Source organism: Scyliorhinus canicula, chromosome 6, assembly GCF_902713615.1.
Source record: "Scyliorhinus canicula chromosome 6, sScyCan1.1, whole genome shotgun sequence".
NCBI classification, from domain to species: Eukaryota; Metazoa; Chordata; class Chondrichthyes; order Carcharhiniformes; family Scyliorhinidae; genus Scyliorhinus; species Scyliorhinus canicula.
In genome coordinates, this window is record NC_052151.1 from 138,994,742 (window position 1) to 139,018,651 (window position 23,910).

The following is a 23,910-nucleotide window of genomic DNA, read 5'->3' on the forward strand; positions in this document are numbered from 1 at the left end:
ACAGGACTATGTCCAACTTTTGATGACTATGGAATAGTCTAAGCATTTCATTTCAAAATGTCAGCACTAGCGCAGCAAATCCCGTGAGATGTACAATTGATCTGGCTGAAACAGGAGCATGGGGATCAAACAATCATCAACTCAGTGCCAGGCAACGCTGCCAAAGTTGTGGGGTTTTCTTTTGAGTCCTTTCATGCTGTATGGGTTTCTGAGCAAGATAGCCATGGCTTGAACTCCGCTTGTGGTGCACCTCAGAGAGAAGATCCTAAAAATATATTCCCCAGTGTCATGCATGTAGCAAAGGAGATGCAATCTTGGTCTGAAAATCAATGTTTCCAGGTGCATTGTATCTTATTTATCTTATCTGCTCAAAAATCAAACTGGTCATTAATAGTTTTGGAAATATAAAAGTAATCTTCAGTGGAGGTTGGGCAAGATTATCAAACTAGTGAGGCACAAACGTGACTAGAAAGCTCAAATTAACCTCCCAGTTTGATACACAGGTCTTGTTCATAAATGAAAAGCATTGAACCTAAAAGGTGGAAAATAATGATCAAGAGGTTAATTCAAATGTGGGAGACAACAGACACATTCAAAATGTATTACAATGTACAAAAATGATCTGTTGATAATAGTTGCTGTCTAAAATAGGAAGTGTAGGAGTCTTCATTACTATTGGGGTCCATTATTAACTTTGAAACCCTGTGAGCTATTGAAATTCTGCATGCACTGAAGACCATGTTTTCATATGATTGCAACTACAAGTAATGAGAATAGGTCAGTAAGTGAGAATATGGAATATATATATTAAATAATGATGCTTGAGGTGACAGTAGAAATAGATCTGAGACTTTTGGTAGATAGCTTATCTATAAATTGAACTAACTACTTTAAATTGAACTGACTACTTTATCAATGCAGAAAGTGAATTTTATGCTGTCATAACCACATGAGAGCCATGGGACTGCGCCAATTAGTTTCCCCGTGACTTTCAAGGAATATGGGTTATGAGGGGTGGGGGTCAGAGCTCCCTCATTAGTGGAGCACAAACCTGGACATAAAAACCCCGGCCTGGGTGTGGGCCCTTGCGGAAGTCCCTTCGGGGAGTGGTGGTGTATAGAGTTTTTGTTCAACGTTTAAATAAATCTTTGTAACCTTAATGCTCCCGTGTGGTCACTTCCTTGGATCCAACACTGGTGACGAGGGTCAAGTGGAGTTGCAGATTGCACTATTTCCGCAGTACTCGGATTACTCTCCGTAGGCCTTGTTTTTTCAACAATGTAGGATGTTGTTTCAACAGTCGCCGACATGACACACTTTGAGGTGTTCAATGCGGGTACCATTTGATTTTACAATGCATACGTACATAGGGAAGGAAGGAGAGACTGCAGAATATAATGTTACAGTTATAGCTAAGGTGTAGAGAAAAGATCAACTTAATACAAGGTAGGTCCATTCAAAAGTCTGATGGCAGTAGGGAAGAAGCTGTTCTTGAGTCGGTTGGTACGTGACCTCAAACTTTGGTATCTTTTCCCTGACGAAAGAAGGTGGAAGAGATAATGTCCTGGGTGCGTGGGGTCCTTAATTATTCTGGCTGCCTTTCTGAGGCAGCGGGAATTATAGATAGAGTCAATGGATGAGGCTGGTTTGCGTGATGGATTGGGCTACATTCACGACCTTTTTTAATTTCCCACGGTCTTGGGCAGAGCAGGATCCATACCAGGCTGTGAGACAACCAGAAAGATTCTCTATCTCATTCCTGTACTCTGTCTCGTCATTGTTTGAAATCCGACCCACTACTGTGGTGTCATCGGCAAATTTGAAAATCGAGTTGATGGGGAATTTGGCCATAGTCATAGGTGTACAAGGAGTATAGTAGGGGGCTGAGGACACAGCCTTGTGGGGAACCGGTGTTGAGGGTGATCGTGGAGGAGGTGTTATTGCCTATCCTTACTGGTTGTGGCCTGTGGGTTAGAAAGTTCAGGATCCATTCACAGAGGGAGGAGCCGAGGCCAAGGCCACGGAGTTTGGAGATGGGTTTCGTAGGAATGATGGTGTTGACGGCTGAGCTGTAGTCGATAATAAGGAGTCTGACATTGGTGTCGTTGTTATCTAGCTGTTCCAGGGTAGAGTGCAAGGCCATGGAGATGGCATCTGCTGTGGATCTGTTTCAGTGGTAGGCGAACTGTAGTGAATCAAGGCAATCCGGAAGACTGGAGTTGATTCCTGCAATGACTTTGAAGTACTTCATGATGGTGGATGTCAGAGCTACTGGACGATAGTCATTAAGGCACGCTGCTTTGCTTTTTTTTTGGTACATGGATGATGGTCATCTTCTTGAAGCACATAAGGACCTCAGATTGTTGTAAAGAGAGGTTGAAGATATCCGTGGATACCCCCGCCTGCTGCTCCGCGCAAGACCCGAGTGCCCGTCCGGGTACCCTATCCAGGCCAGTGGCTTTCCGAAGGTTGACCTTCGAGAAGACTGCTCTGTGAACCCAACGACTGGTCGCTGTACATTGAACCCCTGCACTATTTTTTTCGAGTAAACGTCATCGTTGGGGCCGGGATCGCCCGACCGAAAGGCTGCACAGCCCTTGATGGCTCCCCCCCCCCCCCACCCCCGGGAGTCAGACCATCCACCCAGACCCCGGGAGCTGCACGGGACCTCGCTCCCAATCCTGATGACGCAGACCTGTTTATTGCAAGGCATGTGATCAGTGTGGGCACACAGAGCGCTGTTCTAATGATGGCTCTTCTGCTTGCCAGGCCTGGCTGCCCACCCCGGTCTCACACCTTCGTAGAGGAATCAGAGGACGATTGCCAACAGATTAACTGTTTCCTCAGCCAAGGTCAGATCAGATCAGATGTCAACGATCATCTTATCCAGATGGATTTGGGCATGGGTGCAGCCGTCTCAGTTGTTGGTAAAGGGACTTTCAAACGAATCCGGATAGAGGTTCAGTACCTACACCGTGGGAGCCGCTGGTGATTGCAGGAACTACGATGGTCCCGGTTGTCTACGGGCAACAGTCAGTTTGCCTCTTCCTGGTCGTGGTACTGGGCAATGGCCCCAGTTTGCTCGGCCGGGATTGCTTGCGGCGCCTCCGTCTCGATTGGCAGCAGGTGTTTTGGATGAGTTCCGGGATCTCGCACGCAGTGCTGGAAAAAACCTTGCGATTTTCAAAGCCGGACTGGGTCCTATCTGTGGGGGCTCAGCAAGGATTTACATGGACCCTGAAAATGCAGCCAATGTACCGTATGCACTGTGGCCTAAAGTGGATGCGGAACTTGATTGCTTCAAAGGCTTGGGCATAAACCAACCCGTGCAGTTCGTGTATTGGGTGGCCCTGGTCGTCCCCATCTTGAAGCCCGATGGCACCATGCACCATTAAGATGACCGTGAAGCGGGCCTCCAAGCTAAACTGTTTCCCCCATGCTGAGGATTGAGGACCTTTATACAAAGCTCAGTGGAGAACATTCGTTCACAAAGCTCGACATGAGCGATGTGTAACTCAATCCAGAATTGCGGAAGTATACAATGGTTAATACTCACCGGAGGTTGTGCGAATACACCAGGTTGGCATTCGGGGTTTTGTCAGCCTGCGCAATTTTCCAGCATGTAATGAGAACATATTGCGGGGTCTACTGCGCGAGGCGGTTTATCTGGATGATGTACTGGTCAGGAGGATGTGGGACTAAGAAAACCTGGATAACCTCAGCGAGGTACTCCGCCGCTTGGCGACCTCTGGTGTTGACCGCCGTAGAGAGAGCTGTGTTTTCAACTTGGGCTACCGTGTGGGCCAGGATGGACTTCACCCGGTTGAAGATCAGGTTCGGACCATCCGGCAGGCTCACGTCCCTGATGGGGTGACGGTACTCAGTTTGTTCCTGGGACACATTAATTATTGCGGCAAGTTTGTCCTAAGCTTGGTGAAAAATGTTTCAAGAGGGCAAGATGCGGACATGGGGTCCAGCTCAGTAGATGGCATTCGCGGAGGTGAAGAAGCAGCCCTCCTCCTGGCTGCTCGCCCATTTCAACCACACGGGCCAATACTGGTCACTTGTAACACCTCACGGTATGGCATCAGGGCAGTTCTGTCCCACCAAATGCAAGATGGAAAGGAGCGCACAATCGTGCTTGCCTCACAGACGCTTGCCATGGAGGAGTGAAACTATGCCCAAATCGAAAAGGAGGGTTTGGCCTTGCTGTCAAGAAATTCCATCAGTACGTCTATGGGCGTCGATCCACGGTGCTCACTGATCACAAACCGTTGTTGGGATTGTTTAAAGAGGACTGCCCCGGGTTTGCCTCATCGTCTTTTACCGGTCCCAGCATTGCGTGCTTCCTTGTGAGCTGAAGGCCTTTGGGTCCTCCTGTGAGGGACACGCCTGGTCGTTACACAAAATGGGTAAGGTCCCATCCTGACAGACCTCCACAAAGGGCACCCTGGGGATGATGATGCTTGCAGTTACGTGTGATGGCTGGAAAATGGATGTGAAGATGGAGCGGTTTGCCCAGCAAACCTCACGGTAGCATGGTGGTTAGCATCAATGCTTCACAGCTCCAGGGTCCCAGGTTCGATTCCCGGCTGGGTCACTGTCTGTGTGGAGTCTGCACGTCCTCCCTGTGTGTGCGTGGGTTTCCTCCGGGTGCTCCGGTTTCCTCCCACAGTCCAAAGATGTGCGGGTTAGGTGGATTGGCCATGCTAAATTGCCCGTAGTGTAAGGTTAATGGGGGGATTGTTGGGTTACGTGGGTTTAAAGTAGGGTGATCATTGCTCGGCACAACATCGAGGGCCGAAGGGCCTGTTCTGTGCTGTACTGTTCTATGTTCTATGTTCACTGCAGAATATGTCAGGAGCAGCAGAAACCCCTGCTTGCGGTGGGCCTCCGCCCGTGGGAATGACTGGGTCGCCCCAGGGCAGGGCTCCACGCCAACATTGCCGGACTCTTCCAGGGGTCGATGTTCTTCTCATTAGCATCCTCTTCAAGTGGCTGGACGTACACGCATTGCCGTCAGCGATTCTAAAGTGATAGTCGAAAAACTTTGGCTGTTTGTTCGGTGTCCACCCCATCCTGAAAAGTCTTGGTTTTGGAAAGGGGGACATTTTACACCAGAGCGGAATTCTGGACATTCCTGCGAATGAATGAGGTTCACCACATCTGCGCTGTATCACTCCACCTCCAACGGTTTGGCCGAGCGGGCGGCCGAAACATTTAAGCGTGGGATGCGCAAACAGGCCGCGGGGGTCCCTCGACACACACGTGGCTCTCTAGTTACCGCATCATGCCCCACGCTACCACTGGCGTGGCACCGGCAACGCTACTTATGGTTCATCGACTCCGGACTCGTCTCAGCCCCGTGCTACCCGATTTAGGCGGGAAGATCCGCCACAAGCAGGACATGGTCCTGGCGGAGATCCGCCACCTCGGGACTTTGCACCAGGGGACATGGTCCACGTACGAAACTTTAGCGGTGGGGCGATATGGGAGGGGCACTGTTGTCCGACAGACTGTATTGTACCGGGTTCGCGTCTGAGATCGACCGTCCAACAGGCACATGGACCATCTCCCCAGCCGAGCATCAGTATTAAGACAAAGGGAGTGTTAAAGAATGAAGGTGCTAATAATGGCATAAAGAGAAGATGGCAGAATGTTTGAACAGCAGAAATGTGATAGAATTGTGTAGGTAATGGAACACTCAGCCATGGGAAGTTTGAAAAACTGGTGAGTTGATTTCCTGCTAGGATTTGCACGGTTATTAATTCCATAATTATGATGAGAAAACAAAGCTTGGTAGAATAGGTTCAGTGGACATCACCTGATCAAAACATTACTGTACATGCATCTACTCGATTGATTAGTCGAATGATACAAGTACAGAAGGAGGTGATTTGTGCCTGTGTCAGCTCTTTGAAAGAGCAATACTATTGGTCTCTTTCCCTATAGCTTTGAATATGTATTCATCCAACTCATTTTTTGAAAGTTTTTTTTTTATAGTTGAATCTGCTTCCACCACTTTTTCAGGCTCATAACTCGCTTTAGAAAAATAAACCTTCCTATACTGCCTTGGGTTCTTTTGGATAATGGAGGGCTCTGCATTTATATTTCTTAAATGCCTAGAATATTTTGTAAACCTCTATTGAAATATTTAAGTATTGCTGATCAACTGAGTTGAGGCACAAATACTATAAAGCAAAACAGCACTGTTTACGATGGAGCTTATTGAATGCTTGATACAAGCATTCAATTTCTTGGCAGACACATGTAAAGGTGTTCAGTCAGTAATTATGGCAAAAGGGTGCAAAAGTACAATGTGTTCTAATTCATTTGGTGTCCTACATACACATACCAAAGTAAAGCTATGAGCAGGAGAATATCATAAGGGACATTTTCTTTCTGTTATTTACGTGGCTTGATGAATGACACGTGACCACCCTCTTCCAGCAATTGTACATAATTCCTGCCTTTGGCCACTTATAGCTCCTCTGTTTTTTTTTGCCCATTCCGGTTCACAGAAATACTTTCGTTGAGACAAAGTGAAAGTTTAAAAAAAAAATAAAAACTGCTAGATTTAGTTTGTCATTCAAACTAAAAGATGTGCTCCACGGCTCACTTACTGGCATCAATTAATTAGATCACAAGCTGCTTTTCTGGTCCCCAGGAAGGATGTCCGACCTGCGACTGAATAAATATCTGATTGGAAATTGGATGGATAACGTTATCTTCTCCTCTCCCAATGCCAAGTGTGTTGGATATGCTACTACTTATTTTTTCTGCCTGTTTTTTCATGTTATTTTGAATGTAAATATTATCAGACCATTACTTGATTACCGGGTTGTGGCAAAATACAATATTACAAATGGTCTGCAGAATGTTGGGCACAAACATTTATTGCTTAGTAAACTGAATATCAGGATTAAACTGCTTCATTAGGATAAGGATCAGTTGGAATTTCCCATTGCTAAGTCTCCTGGGTCCTGAGTGGTTGGACCGAAATAAACTGAGTCCTGCAGGGTGGCATTCTTCTGGGATAGAGCTAACGCACATTGAATGTGAGTTAATGTAGTAATTTAGTGAGTTAATATTAATGGATTTTCAGCCCGTAAGTTCCACTGGGGAGCAATTTGGTTTAACGCACCTTAACCCATGGCCTATAGCCTGTGGAACACCGATATAAAATAAATGTGCAAATCTGCTAATGCTTGCTTTCCAACTTGTATCAGTTTAAAACGCCATCTGTAAATGTGATTAGCATGAATGTTGGGAGTGAGCCAGCATAGGTTGAGTATGGAGCTGTGCCTGAGGGGAAGCTCAAGAAAGTACAAAGCTTAGTTGAAGGACAATCAGATGCACTAGAAAGCCTACACTGCAGCCATCAGCATGTTCACATGTAGGCAGCAGATATACCCCCATCTTGTTGAAAAGCTTTACATCTCTCTGAAGCTATTTATGATGATGCCACCTCTTGAAAGCTGAGCCGCAACGATGGAGCTATTAACTGTAGTGGTGAAAATAAAACACTCAACATTATTACCAAGGCAACAACAGGCACAGTTAGTTTATGACATATGCAAACACTGCAGATTCTGGGAAATTGAAATAAAAGCATAAAGCGCTGCAAGTACTCATCAGTAATAGAGATCAGATCTGAAAGGTCATGATCTGAAACATTGGGTGGGATTTTCCAGCCGTTTACGCCAGCGGAATCTGTCCTGCCGACGGCGACCCCCCCCCCCCCCCCCCCCCCCCCCCGGTTTCCTGATCAATGGGGAAACCCCCCCCCCCCCACACACACACCTCCGGCCAATGGAGGGCCCTCCACTGCCATAAACCGTGCTGTGGGATGGGAGAAGTCCTGCCCTTTACCTCTGTATCTCTCTCCACAGATGCTGCCTGACCTGTTGAGTATTTTCCACATTTTCTGTTTTATTTCAGTACGTTTATGGCTTGTTGCTTAACTAGAACTAATGATTCCCACTTTCAACTCTGTAAAGAAAATACTTGCATTTATTTGATACCTTTTCATGGCTTTCATAACTTGTTGAGTGCCTTTTGAAATGTAGTCATCTATTGTAATGGAAGAGATTGTCGCTTTAATAAGGTGAGTATGGGAATAAGGTGGGAAAAGGAGGCAAGTATGCGTTTTCTTTTTGAAATGATGCAGCATACCCAGGGTTCATGGCAAAATCTGCTCAACCCCTGTATGTTCGACAAAAGAATAACACCTCTCTTCATAAATGCTCATATAATCTGTAGACACGGTGAAATAATTCTGTGTGTCAATTCATAATTTCCAGCGGATCCCCATAACACCTAAATCCCAGTGGAATTGTGGACAACCTACTTATTCCAAGCTTGACAGCAGGAAATGTGGGTTACCTGCCCAGAATGTGGCTCTTTACGCTGAGAGATGAACAGAGGCAGAGCAGTCAATTATTTTAAAAAGTCATCTTGATTCATTAAGTCATACCTGAGGAATTTTTTTATCCCACAGGGTTCACTTTTGTTTCATTTGATGGAAAATTAGCGATATATGTATTGCTGCTGTTTGTGTGGAAGAGATTAGATTATGAGAGAGATGAATCATCCATGTGTCATACAGTGTTTCCAGGGACTGTTTGAAGATGCCTGCCTTATGGTTACTGCTTCTTTGCTATTTCGTTTCATAATCTGGTACAGAGCGTGCAAGAGAATTCCACTCTCCTGTCTCTTTGGTGTTTGTTTCCCTTTATACCCGTTGCAAGGTATTTTGGGGTAAAACTATTTAATGAAAGTTTATTCAGAGTACAACAATCAAATTCAGCCTTGAATCTGTGGCGAAGGTTTGCTGTCATCTCCAAGATCAATGCAACTCACTTGCAGAACGTGGGACATACTTTTGTGTGGTCATCTGCTTGTTCCCAGCTTCATTGAAGATGTGTCGCCTAACCAGTGTATAGGTACACATCTATCGTAGCACATAACCATGTCATATCTTAAAAACAAATAACTGAAACGAGTACATAGAAAAAGAATAGTCGACGAAACACTGCATGTTTATTTGACATTTTAAACTGGCGCTCATAATTGCAGTGTATAGTAAACATAAAATCTGCTTATACTTTACTGGATATTTTGTACAAATGTGCAATAGTAAATAGCCAACACCCACCATGCAGTTTACTTCACAAAATGGGAAGGGCAAGCAATAGTGCCATTGAGAGATAGAAACCTTGACTTTGAATAACTTCTATTTTAACATTACTGGAGATGTGTTTTGATTCATTAATGGAAAAACAGTAACCTACCAAAATAAAATTGGCTGGCATTTCTACTACAGATGAAATAATCATTTGAAAAAAATGAGGGGGCAATTCTCCGGCCCCATTGCGGCCAGCTTAAATTCTACTATGTCGGGAGAATAGTGGTAGAGGCCCGGAACGGGATCTGCGCTGGGCACAAAATGGTGTGTGATGCTTCCGGTGATCCAGCTGACAGAAGTATACTGATGACCATAAAACTATTGTCGTAAGAATCCATCTGGTTCACTAATGTCCTTCAGGGAAGGAAATCTGTCATCCGTGGTCTGGCCTATATGTGACTCCAGACCCATAACAATGTAGTTAACTTTTAACTGCCCCCTCAAAGGCAATTACGGATGGGCACAGCCTGTGACGCCCACTTCCCATGAACAAATATTAAAAAACTGCGAGATCGAGTGCCCTTTTAAAAAGAGCACCCAATCTCTTTGAAACTGGGTTTACTGGCATGTTTAAGCCCTGCCCCTCATTGCCAGTGCAAAACCTACCTACCTCCAAAGATATTTTTAGGCGAGGTGAATTGTGATCTGGATAGTGCCGACCCACCAACCATGCCCATGAAAGGGGGGAAATCCCACTTAGAAATTCTTTGGGAGAATTGCACCCAATATAAATAGTATCGATAAAGTCTTGTAGAATCATAGAATATACAGTGCAGGAGACCATTCGGCCCATTTCGCCTGCAACCGGCCCTTGTTAAGAGCAACTAACCTCGGCCCCCACCCTATCACCGTAACCCAATAACCCCACCTAACCTTTTGGACACCAAGGGGCAATTTAGCATGGCTAATTCACCTAACATGCAAATCTTTGGACTATGGAAGGAAACCTGAGTACCTGGAGGAAACGCACGCAGACACGGGAAGAAACTGCACAGTAAGTGGCCCAAGCCAGGAATCGAACCTGGGATCCTGGCGCTGTGAAGCCATAGTGCCAACCACTATTCTAACTCCACACAGACAGTCACTCGAGGCAGAAATTGAACCCAGGTCCCTGGAGCAAAGAGGCAGCAGTGCTAACCACTGTGCCAAATGGCTTCCTTTTGCACTGTAGTGATTCTATGATTCCTCATTGGCATCTCACGTCACCAACTCCCCAGAATTTGATCCTAAGTTCCCAAATCTGGAAAACTCTCCTCCAGTACTCTGATACTGGAAACTCCCTGTTACCTGCCTCCCCAATTTTCCCATGTGATGCAGTACTACCATGATGCTGACACTCCAACACTCGAGTTTATAAATATATTTAGCAAGCTTAAGCCTTGCCCCAGTGGTACCTAAACCTGGGACTTGCCTCTCCCCCACACTTTCAGTGCTGTTGAACCCTATTACACTCACCCGCCATCCCACCAGTGCAAGTTCAGGCCACAAATTGGTCAGAAAACTGGTACGTTAGGGGCAGCACGGTGGTGCAGTGCTTAGCACTGCTGTCTCACAGCGCCGAGGTCCCAGGTTCGATCTCGGCTCTGGGTCACTGTCCGTGTGGAGTTTGTACATTCTCCCCGTGTTTGCGTGGGTTTCACCCCCACAACCCAAAGATAGATAGATAGAACAGTACAGCACAGAACAGGCCCTTCGGCCCTCGATGTTGTGCCGAGCAATGATCACCCTACTCAAACCCACGTATCCACCCTATACCCGTAACCCAACAACGCCCCCCCCCCCCAACCTTACTTTTAAGGACACTACGGGCAATTTAGCATGGCCAATCCACCTAACCCGCACATCTTTGGACTGTGCAGGCTAGGTGGATTGGGCAGGCTAAATTACCCCTTAATTGGATAAAATTAATTGGGTACTCTAAATTTATTTTTAAAAACTGGTACGTTACTGTTATCTTCCTCTTAATCCTTCATTGAAGTAAGAGATAAAATTAATAATTAACTACAGCACCAATCAAAAAATGCTTGTTTGCATTTATCATGTAAGAAATCTGACACTTCATATGGGGTGGCGGTGGCGTAATGGTCTTGCCACTGGATTAGTAAACCACAGACCCAGAATAATGGTCTGGGGACCCACCACTGCAGATGGTGACATTTGAATTCAATAAAAAGCTGGAATTAAGAGTCTAATGGTGACCGTGAAACCATTATCGATTGTTGTAAAACCCCATCTGGTTCACTGATGTCCTTTTAGGGAAGGAAATCTGCCGTCCTTACCGGGTCTGGCCTACATGTGACTCCAGACCCACAGCAATGTGGCTGACTCTTAACTGCCGCCGCCAACCCCCCCCCCCCCCCCCCCGGCTATTAGGGATGGACAATAAATGCTGACACAGCCTGCAAAGCCCACGTCCCATTAATGAATAAAAAAAAATAAAATCCCATTTTATAAAATGAAATTTGACTTCGGTAATCACTAAGTCACTGTAACTTGAAACATTTTACATTAGGAGACATAGTAACTTTGATATAAAATATGCTATCTTCTGACAGAAACACTAAAACGTGCAACACAACTGGAAAGAAGTTCTGATTGAATATTGTCATTTCTGCTATGATTTTAATCCTGAAGTTAAAATTACAGATGTAAAAGTAACAAAAAATACTCTATATACATTTGATTTGAGCACAAAATTTTTCAAAATATTTATTCATGTTCCTTCCTGGGCTGGACAGTTCTTTCAGGTGAGGACGCTATTTATCTTGACCGAGTACAGTCTATTTCATATCCAGGATTCTCCGACTTGTGTAATGTAAAATTAATGAATACCATTCTCTCTAACGGGTTAATAATTTGATTGAAGATGCCATCGTAAGGAGCTGGTACCATTTACGAAGGAATCCGATTTGCTTTAGATCATTGACACTGATAGCACTGAGGTCATTGAGTTGTTGACTTCTATTTTACCTCAGACGATGTGGCTTTTACCTTCCCCTTTCGTTCAATACAAGGTCTTACTGCAGAAACATTTCCTAATACTTTTAATCCCAAGTAATTTAATCCCGTATTTTTATGTTTCTTTCGTGTATCGACCCCCTTTCACCTTTTTCTTTGTACTTATTGTATCTAGAATTCATCTTTAACTGGAACTCCTTGTGGAGGTTGAGCTGAAAAATACTATTTACAAAGTATCTCTGTTTATACTTACCAGCTGTACATATCCTTCAGATAAATTTGGGTGCCAACGATATTTTTTCAGAGAAAGAAATTACATCTATTCGATGTAAAATTCTAGTAAAGTTGGATTGGTTGTTTTAAATTAGAAGAATTTGAAATATAATGAAAAGTATTTATCTTTCAGTGGAACTGCAGGAATTGTTCTTTCCAGTCTCTTGGCTATAACCATTTAATATATTCAGATTTTCTCCTGAAATGTGAAAATTGATAAGTACTGGCAGTTTGCATCAGACTTCTGCTGAATAAAAGGAAAACGGGTGAAGGTTTCTATTATTAGCTTGGGGGAAAAACATGTTGTGCAATTCAGCTGTGACTTGTCAAAAGTAAAATGAATACATTTTACTAAAATATTTGAAAAGGGGTTGGAAAAACGTTTGTGTCAGCAAGACAAATATCACTGCAGCAGTGTTGGCTTGCCATGATAATTATTTTATCCAATTTGTGTTTACAGAATCCATTGAGTAGTTACAGCACAACAGAGGCCATTTGGTCTGCCGTGTTCATGTTAGCTCTTGGCAAGAGCAACCCTACTGTCCCACTTCCCAGTCTTTTTCCCCTTAGGTCTGCAAATTTTTCTGTGATCATAACCAATTCTCTTCTGAAGGCCTCTATTCAATCTGCCGTCACCTCATTCTCAAGTTGTCCAATCCGATGCTAACCATTTGCTATGGGGAGGAAGGAGGGTTTTTTCCTTGTGTCACCATTGCTTCTTTTGCCAGTCGCCTTAAATCTGTCTCTTCTGGTTCTCAAACCTTCCACCAACAGGAACAGTTGCTACCTACCTGTGCCCATACACCTCATGATTTTGAACCTCTCTATCAAGTTTACTCGTATCTTCTTTCCCCCAAGGAAAACAGCCAAACTACTCCAATTTACCCAGACAACTCAAAGTTCCTAGTGCCTGGAACCATCCTGATCAATCTTTTCTGAATCCTCTCTAGTGCCTCCACACTTTCCTATTTGTATCTGTGGAAATGAATCCAAAAAATGTCAGATTCATTCTTTGTAACATAGTATCAAAATCTAAAATGGCAGATGTTGCCCCACAGAATGCCATATATAATGTCTGTGCTGGATTTTCACCGCATGAAAGGCTCTCCATTTATGGTGGCAAAACCAGTTCTCACAATGGAAATGGTGGTGTATTGGTAATGTCACTGGACAAATCTAGAAGCCGAGTCTAATGCTCGGGGCACATCGGTTCCAATCCCACCACGGCAGCTGGTGGAATTTAAATTCAATTAATAAGTGTGGAATGTAAAGCTAGTCACAGCAATGGCGACCTATGGCAACTATCACCACTTGTTGTAAAAACCCATCTGGTTCGCTAATGCCAACCCAACCTGGCCTGGTCTACATGTGATCCCAGACCAAATCAATGCGGTGAGCTTACCCCCTCTGAAATGGCCTAGCAAGTTTCAGTTCAAGGACAACTGAGGATGAAAGAATAAAAAGTGGGAAATGAAACATTTTAAAATGTAGCCTTATTTGTGACCTCTTGCCCAGCAGTGAAATTGTGCATGTTGTAACAGAGTTCTTGTATTTTAAAGAATATTAAAATTAAGCATAAATCTTTTCGGGTTTTTTCAGAGCATTGTGAGACTGTTAAATAAGTTAAGAGCCCATGGTGTTCAGGGTAAGACCCTGGCACGGATAGAGGTTTGGCTGACTGGCAGAAGGCAGAGAGTGGGGATAAAGGGGTCTTTTTCAGGATGGCAGCCAGTGACTAGTGGTGTACCTCAGGGGCCAGTGCTGGGACTAAAACCTTTCACAATATACATTAATGATCTGGAGGAAGGAACTGAAGGCATTGTTGCTAAGTTTGCAGATGATACAAAGATCTGTAGAGGTGCAGGTAGTATTGAGGAAGCAGGCGGGCTGCAGAAGGACTTGGATAGGCTTGGAGAGTGGGCAATGAAGTGGCAGATGAAATACAATGTAGATAAGTGTGAGGTTGTGCACTTTGGAAGGAGAAATGGAGGCATAGACTATTTTCTAAATGGGAAGATGCTTAGGAAATCAGAAGCACGAAGGGACTTGGGAGTCCTTATTCACGATTCTCTTAAGGTTAACGTGCAGGTTCAGTTGGCAGTTAGGAAGGCAAATGCAATGTTAGCATTCATGTCGAGAGGGCTAGAATACAAGACCTGGGATGTATTTCTGAGGCTATATAAGGCTCTGGTCAGACCCAATTTGGAGTACTGTGAGCAGTTTTGGACCCCTTATCTAAGGAAGGATGTGCTGGTCTTGGAAGGGTCCAGTGGAAGTACACTAGGAGGATCCCTGGAATGAAGAGCTTGTATGAGGAATGGTTCAGAACTCTGGGTCTGTACTCGTTGGAGTTTAGAAGGATGAGGGGGGATCTTATTGAAATTTACGGGATACTGCGTGGCCTGGATAGAGGATGTTTCTACTTGTAGGAAAAACTAGAAGCAGAGGACACAATCTCCGACTAAAGGGACGCTCCTTTAAAACAGAGAAGAGGAGTAATTGGGCAGCACGGTAGCATGGTGGTTAGCACAATTGCTTCACAGCTCCAGGGTCCCAGGTTTGATTCCCGGCTTGGTTCACTGTCTGTGCGGAGTCTGCACGTTCTCACAGTGTGTGCGTGGATTTCCTCCGGGAGCTCCGGTTTCCTCCCACAGTCCAAAGATGTGCAGGTTAGGTGGATTGGCCATGCTAAATTGCCCTTCGTGTCCAAAATTTCCCTTAGTGTTGGGTGCGGTTACTGGGTTATGGGGATAGGGTGGATGTGTGTGCTTGGGTAGGGTGCTCTTTCAAAGAGCCGGTGCAGACTCGATGGCCGTATGGCTTCCTGCACTGTAAATTCTATGATAATTAATTCAGCCAGAGGGTGGTGAATCTGTGGAACTCTTTCCCACAGAAGGCTGTGGAGGCCAAATCACTGAGTGTCTTTAAGACAGAGATAGATAGGTTTTTGATCAATAAGGGGTTCAGGGGTTATGGGGAGAAGGCAGGAGAATGGGGGTGAGAAAAATATCAGCCATGATTGAATGGCGGAGCAGACTCTATGGGCTGAGTGGCCTAATTCTGCTCCCATGTCTTATGGTCTTATGTGGCAAATTGGGAATATCATTCGAATAAAGTTTTTGTCTAATCTGAAGTGTTGGAAGAATCCTGTAGACATATAATACAATATGTATCAATATACTTTGCTGTTACACAAAGCTAAATGATTCATTAGTTTCTTAATATTCAAAGACACTCGTGGTTTCAGGTTATAAATATTTTGCTCTGCAGAAGATATTTTGTCTTTTTTTTCCTGAGTGTTACCATTTCAGTGAAATGTGTGAAGTGAATTAATATCAACATCAACAGGTTAAATCCAGATCCAGTTACTAATTATGAATTTATTTTTCATTGGTAAATAATGCATTTTGTTGTATTAATGTAATCTGTGAAACTATTTTGCTTATCTGATGATCTAAATGACTTGCAACATTAAATGGATAGTCATCAAATTCCTTTGAAAGATTTCTTTCCCCCCCCCAAAACATATTCAGAGCCCACTGTCAAATTAATGTTTTTAAAATACAGGATTCTTGGTGACATTTATTTTCTGTGAATTTATGGAGCCACTTATTGCTTTGAGAGGCATCCAATACATGCTGTCAAGACAACCAAAGGCAAAACTTTGACCTGGATTTTATAACCAATTCTGCAGAAATAGGTCAGCATTTTGCAGCTCCTCAGAAATGTGTTTTTGTATGATACTTCAGAAATTAGTTGATGAATATGCTAACTTTCTAACTTAGTAATATAGTATGAATAGCAAGTTCATACTATATTCTGAGTTTGAAAAAGTCTGTTTGGCACAATAGTGATGAAAGTGTTGAATGATGGTACAAAAACAACTTACTGGCAGAATGTGATTGCATAAGACCGAGGAGCAGAATTAGGCTATTCGGCCCGTCGAGTCGGCTTCACCATTCAATGAGATCATGGTTGATCTGATGTAATCCTCAACCCTTGATTCCCTTGCTGATTAAAAATCTGTCGATCTGTTCCTTTAACATATTTAACGACCCAGCCTGTACAGCACTCTGCAGTTAAAGAATTCCACAGAATCATTTCCTCCTCATCTCTGTCTGAAACAGGCCACCCTTTACTCTGATTATTCCCTCTGATCCTGGACACTCCCACAAAATGAAACATCCTCTCAGCATCTACTGTGTCAACCCCCTGAGAATCCTATATGTCGCCTCTAATAAGGTCACCTCTAACTCCAATGAATAGTGCAGAGGATACCGGAAGTCTGCAGAGGGATTTGGATAGGTTAAGTGAATGGGCTAGGGTCTGGGAGATGGAATACAATGTTGACAAATGTGAGCTTATCCATTTTGGTAGGAATAATAGCAAAAGGGATTATTATTTAAATGATAAAATATGAAAACATGCTGCTGTGCAGAGAGAACTGGGCGTGCTAGTGCACGAGTCTCAAAAAGTTGGTTTACAGGTGATTAAGAAGGCAAATGGAATTTTGTCCTTCATTGCTAGAGGGATGGAGTTTAAGACTAGGGAGGTTATGCTGCAATTGTATAAGGTGTTAGTGAGGCCACACCTGGAGTATTATGTTCCATTTTGATCTCCTTACCTGAGAAGGAGTATTGGCGCTGGAGGGTGTGCAGAGGAGATTCACTAGGTTAATCCCAGAGCTGAAGGGGTTGGATTACGAGGAGCGGTTGAGTAGACTGGTACTGTACTCGTTGGAATTTCGAAGGATGTGGGGGGATCTTGTAGAAACGTATAAAATTATGAAGGGAATAGATAGGATAGATGCGGGCAGGTTGTTTCCACTGGCTGGTGAAAGCAGAACATGGGGCATAGCCTCAAAAGAAGGGGAAGTAGATTTAGGACTGAGTTTAGGAGGAACTTCTTCTCCCAAAGGGTTGTGAATCTATGGAATTCCTTGCCCAGTGAAGCAGTTGAGGCTCCTTCATTAAATGTTTTTAAGATAAAGATAGTTTTTTGAAGAATAAAGGGATTAAGGGTTATGGTGTTTGGGCTGCAAAGTGGAGCTGAGTCCAACAAAGATCAGCCATGATCTCATTGAATGGTGGAGCAGGCCCGAGGGGCAAGATGGCCTACTCCTGCTCCTAGTTCTTATGTTCTTATGAATACAGGCCCAACCTACTTCACCGCTCCTCATAAGAAAATCCCTCCATACCCAGGATCAACCTAGTGAATCCTCTCTGGACTGCTTCCAATGCCAGGGAACCAAAACTGTTCACAATATTCCAAGTGTGGTCTAACTATTGCCTTCCATAGTTTTAGCAGGACTTGCTTATTTTTATATGCAATTCCCTTTGAAATAAAGGCCAACATTCCATTTGCCTTCCCAGTTCCCTATTGAACTTGCATACTAGCCTTTTGTGATTTATGCACGAGGACCCCAATCCCTCTGTGCTGCAGTTTTCTGCAGTCTTTCTCAATTTCAATAATAATCCTTTTATTCTTCCTATCAAAGTACATAACTTCACATTTTCCTACATTATACTCCATCTGCCAAGTTTTTGCCCATTCACCTAACCTGTTTGTATTTCTCTGCAGACTTTGTCATCCTCACCACATGCCTTCTGACATATTTTTGTGTCACCCACAAACTTGGCATTCACTTCCCTCATCCAAGTCATTTATATGGTAAATAATTCTGGCCCCAGCACGGATTCCTGTCGTACTCTAGATACAGGTTGCCATCCTGAAAATGCTCCTCTCCCAACTCTCTCTCTCCTGCTAGTTAGCCAATCCTCTATCCATTCTAATATACAACCCCCAACACGATGGGCTCTTAATAAGTAATTTGTGTGATACCTTATCGAATATTTTTTGGAAATCCAAGTATATTATGTTTACTGGTTCCCCTTCATCTATCCTGCTTGTTCCCACCTCAATGAATTTTAATACATTTGTCAGATTTGGGGCAGGGTTCTCCCAGCCCTGGGCTGGGCAGGAGAATCCCCCCGAACAGGCCCTGACGCTGGCACACGATGCTCCGCAGAGCGGAGAATTGGCGCGGTCGCGGGCCGCTCTACGCGGCCGGCCCACCAATTCTCCAGCCCAGATGGACCGAGCAGCTGCGAGAAAAGAGCCAAGTCCCACCGGGACCGTTCTAACCTGCTCTGGGCCGGCGGGACCTCAGCGTGCAAGGGTCGGGTGGCGGCCTTTGGGGGTGGGGGAAGGGGGAGTCCGACCCTGGGGGGGGGGGGGGGGGTTCTGATGTGGCCTGGCCCGTGATCGGGGCCCACCAATCGGTGGGCCAGTCTCTGTGGCTGGGGGCCTCCTTTCCTACGCGCCAACCCCTGTAGTCCTGCGCCATATTGCACCGGGGCCGGCGCGTTGAAGGAGGCCACTGCGCATGTCTTCGTTGGCGCTGGTGCAACTGCACATGCGTGGATCCCACGGCGCACAGTTCGCACCGGGATCTGCAACTCGAGCGACACGAACCACCCCAGCGCCGTGCTGTCCTGTAGGGGCCAAAATTAGTCGTGGAAGCGACCCGTTTACGCCGTCATAAAACGTCACAGTGTTTATGACGGTATGGACACGCTGCCGCAGGATTAGAGAATCCCGCCCTTGATTTTCCCTTTATGATGCTGTGCTGACTACTTGATTATATAATGCATTTCTAAATGCTGTGTTATTAAATCCTTTATAAAGGACTCAACATTTTCCCAATGACAGATATTAAGCTAACTTGCATATAATTACTTGTTTTTTGTCTCTCTCCTTTTTGGAATAAAGATGTTACATTGGCAGTTTTCCAATTCTCTGGGACTTTTCCAGAATTCAAGGATCCTTGGAAGATGCATCCACTATCTTTGTAACTACTTTGTTTAATATCCTGGGATGCAACCTATCAAGTCCAGGGGATTTATTAACATTTTATCTCTATTAGTTTCCCCAATACTTTTTCTTTCATGGTTGTTGTTGTATTCATTTCCTTCCACCCCTGCCCCTTGATTATTTAGTATTTTTGGAATGTTATTAGTGTCTTCCACCGTGAAGACTGATACAGAGTATTTGTTTAACTCCTCTGCCATTTCCTGGTTCCTAATTATTATTTCCCCAGTCTCATTCTCTAAGGAGCCTATATTCACTTGGCCTCTCTCTTCCTTTTCATATATTTGAAGAAGTTCTTGCTGTCTGTTTGTTATATTACTTGCTAGTTTACCATCATAGTTCATCTTCTCTCTCTTTTTGTGATTATCGTTGTTGGTTTCAACAGTTCACGCCGGCAGGATATTCTGGTCCCACCAACGGTGCATGGGTTACCTGGTGACGTGGGGTACATAGAACATTACAGCGCAGTACGGGCCCTTCGGCCCTCGATGTTGCGCTGACCTGTGAAACCATCTGAAGCCTATCTGACCTACACTATTCCATTTTCATCTATATGTCTATCCAGTGACCACTTAAATGCCCTTAAAGTTGGCGAGTCTACTACTGTTGCAGGCAGGGTGATCCACACCCCTACTACCCTCTGAGTAAAGAAACTGCCTCTGACAGCTGTCCTATATCTACCACCCCTCAATTTAAAGCTATGTCCCCTCATGTAGGTCATCACCATCCGAGGAAAAAGACTCTCACTGTCCACCCCATCTAACCCTCTGACTATCTTATATGTCTCTATTAAGTCACCTCTCAGCCTTCTCCTCTCTAACGAAAACAACCTCAAGTCCCTGAGCCTTTCCTCGTAAGACCTTCCCTCCATACCAGGCAACATCCTAGTAAATCTCCTCTGAACCCTTTCCAAAGCTTCCACATCCTTCCTATAATGTGGTGACCAGAACTGCACACAATACTCCAGGTGCGGCCGCACCAGAGTTTTGTACAGCTGCAGCATGACCTCGTGGCTCCGAAACTCAATCCCCCTACTGATAAAGGCTAGCACACCATATCCTTCTTAACAGCCCTATTAACCTGGGTGGCAACTTTCAGGGATTTATGTACCTGGATGCCGAGATCTCTCTGTTCATCTACACTACCAAGAATCTTGCCATTAGCCCAGTACTCTGCATTCCTGTTACTCCTTCCAAAGTGAACCACCTCACACTTTTCCGCATTAAACTCCATCTGCCACCTCTCAGCCCAGCTCTGCAGCTTATCTATGTCCCTCTGTAACCTATAACATCCTTCAGCACTATCCAAAACTCCACCGACCTTCGTGTCATCTGCAAATATACTAACCCATCCTTCTACACCCTCTTCCAGGTCATTTATAAAAATGACAAACAGCAGTGGCCCCAAAACAGATCATTGTGGTACACCACTAGTAACTGAACTCCAGGATGAACATTTGCCATCAACCACTACCCTCTGTCTTCTCTCAGCTAGCCAATTACTGATCCAAACCGCTAAATCACCTTCAATCCCATACTTCCGTATTTTCTGCAATAGCCTACCGTGGGGAACCTTATCAAACGCCTTACTGAAATCCATATACACCGCATCAACCGCTTTACCCTCATCCACCCGTTTGGTCACCTTCTCAAAAAACTCAATAAGGTTTGTGAGGCATGACCTACCCTTCACAAAACCGTGTTGACTATCGCTAATCAACTTGTTCTTTTCAAGATGATTATAAACCCTATCTCTTATAACCTTTTCCAACATTTTACCCACAACCGAAGTAAGGCTCGCAGGTCTATAATTACCAGGGTTGTCTCTACTCCCCTTCTTGAACAAGGGGACAACATTTGCTATTCTCCAGTCTTCCGGCACTATTCCTGTCGACAAAGACGACATAAAGATCAAGGACAAAGGCTCTGCAATCTCCTCCCTGGCTTTCCAGAGAATCCTAGGATAAATCCCATCTGGCCCAGGGGACTTATCTATTTTTACACTTTCCAAAATTGCTAACACCTCCTCCTTGTGAACCTCAATCCCATCTAGCCAGGTCGACTGTACCTGAGTATTCTCCTTGACAACATTGTCTTTCTCCAGTGTAAACACTGACGAAAAATATCCATTTAACACTTCCCCTATCTCCTCTGATTCCACACACAACTTTCCACTACTATCCTTGATTGGCCCTAATCTTACTCTAGTCATTCTTTTGTTCCTGATATACCTATAGAAAGCCTTAGGGTTTTCCTTGATCCTATCCGCCAATGACTTTTCGTGTCCTCTCCTCGCTCTTCTGAACTCTCCCTTTAGGTCCTTCCTGGCTAACCTGTAACTCTCAAGTGCCCTAACTGAGCCTTCATGTCTCATCCTAACATAAGAACATAAGAACTAGGAGCAGGAGTAGGCTATCTGGCCCCTCGAGCCTGCTCCGCCATTCAATTAGATCATGGCTGATCTTTTGTGGACTCAGCTCCACTTTCCGGCCCGAACACCATAACCCTTAATCCCTTTATTCTTCAAAAAACTATCTATCTTTACCTTAAAAACATGTAATGAAGGAGCCTCAACTGCTTCACTGGGCAAGGAATTCCATAGATTCACAACCCTTTGGGTGAAGAAGTTCCTCCTAAACTCAGTCCTAAATCTACTTCCCCTTATTTTGAGGCTATGCCCCCTAGTTCTGCTGTCACCCGCCAGTGGAAACAACCTGCCCGCATCTATCCTATCTATTCCCTTCATAATTTTAAATGTTTCTATAAGATCCCCCCTCATCCTTCTAAATTCCAACGAGTACAGTCCCAGTCTACTCAACCTCTCCTCATAATCCAACCCCTTCAGCTCTGGGATTAACCTATTGAATCTCCTCTGCACACCCTCCAGCGCCAGTACGTCCTTTCTCAAGTAAGGAGACCAAAACTGAACACAATACTCCAGGTGTGGCCGCACTAACACCTTATACAATTGCAACATAACCTCCCTAGTCTTAAACTCCATCCCTCTAGCAATTAAGGACAAAATTCCATTTGCCTTCTTACTTCCTTCTTAATCACCTGTTGCACTTGTAAACTTTCTGTGTAAACCAACCTTCTTCTTCCTCTTGACAAGTGCTTCAAATTCCTTAGTAAACCACGGTTCCCTTCCTCGACAACCTCCTCCCTGCCTGACAGGTACATACTTATCAAGGACACGCAGTAGCTGTTCCTCAAAAAAGCTCGACATTTCGATTGTATCCATCCCCTGTAGTTTCCTTCCCCATCCTATACATCCTAAATCTTGCCGAATAGCATCATAATTGCCTTTCCCCCAGCTATAATTCTTGCCTTGCCGTATATACCTATCCCTGCCCATCGCTAAAGTAAACATAACCGAATTTTGATCACTATCACCAAAGCGCTCACCTACATCTAAATCTAACATTTGGCCGGGTTCATTACCCAGTACCAAATCCAATGTGGCTTCGCAAGTTGGCCTGTCTACATACTGTGTCAGAAAGCCTTCCTGCGCACACTGCACAAAAACTGACCCATCTATAGTACACGAACTATAGTATTTCCAGTCAATATTTGGAAAGTTAAAGTCCCCCATAACAACTACCCTGTTACTCTCGCTCCTGTCGAGAATCATCTTTGCTATCCTTTCCTCTACATCTCTGGAACTATTCGGAGGTCTATAGACAACTTCCAACAGGGTGACCTCTCCTCTCCTGTTCCTAACCTCGGCCCATACTACCTCCGTAGACGAGTCCTCAAACGTCCTTTCTACCGCCGTAATACTTTCCTTGATTAACAATGCCACCCCCCCCCCCCCCCCCCCCCCCCCTCTTTTACCATCTTCTCTGTTCTTACAGAAACATCTAAATCCTGGAACCTGCAACAACCATTCCTGTACCTGCTCTACCCATGTCTCCGAAATCGCCACAACATCGAGATCCCAGGTACCAACCCATGCTGCAAGCTCACCCACCTTATTCCGGATGCTCCTGGCGTTGAAGTAGACACCCTTCAAACCAGCGTCTTGCTTGCCAGTGCCCTCTTTCGAACTTTAACCCTATCCCTGACCTCACTACTCTCAACATCCTGTACACTGGGACTACAATTTAGGTTCCCATCCCCCTGCTGAATTAGTTTAAACCCCCCCCCCCCCCCCCCCCCCCCGAAGAGCACTAGCAAATCTCCCCCCCAGGATTTTGGTTCAGGTGAAGACCATCCTGTTTGTAGAGGTCCCACCTACCCCAGAATGAGCCCCAATTATCCAGGAAACCAAAACCCTCCCTCCTGCACCATCCCTGTAGCCACGTGTTCAACTCCTCTCTCTCCTTATTTCTCACTTCGCTAGCACGTGGCACGGGTAACAACCCAGAGATAACAACTCTGTTTGTTCTAGCTCTCAGCTTCCACCCTAGCTCCCTGAATTTCTGTCTCAAATCCCCATCTCTCTTCCTACCTATGTCGTTGGTACCTATGTGGACCACGACTTGGGGCTGCTCCCCCTCCCCCTTAAGGATCCCAAAAACATGATCAGAGACATCACGAACCCTGGCACCTGGGAGGCAACACACCAACCGTGAGTCTCTTTCGTTCCCACAGAACCTCCTGTCTGTTCCTCTAACTATAGAG

The 23,910-nt window shown here is 44.8% G+C and overlaps 1 protein-coding gene across 1 annotated transcript in view; it reads left to right on the top strand.

Annotated features, from left to right (window-relative positions):
* Window positions 1-23,910, top strand: part of fkbp1b (FKBP prolyl isomerase 1B) — a 60,367-nt gene that overhangs the window by 27,988 nt on the left and 8,469 nt on the right. The window lies entirely within an intron of this gene.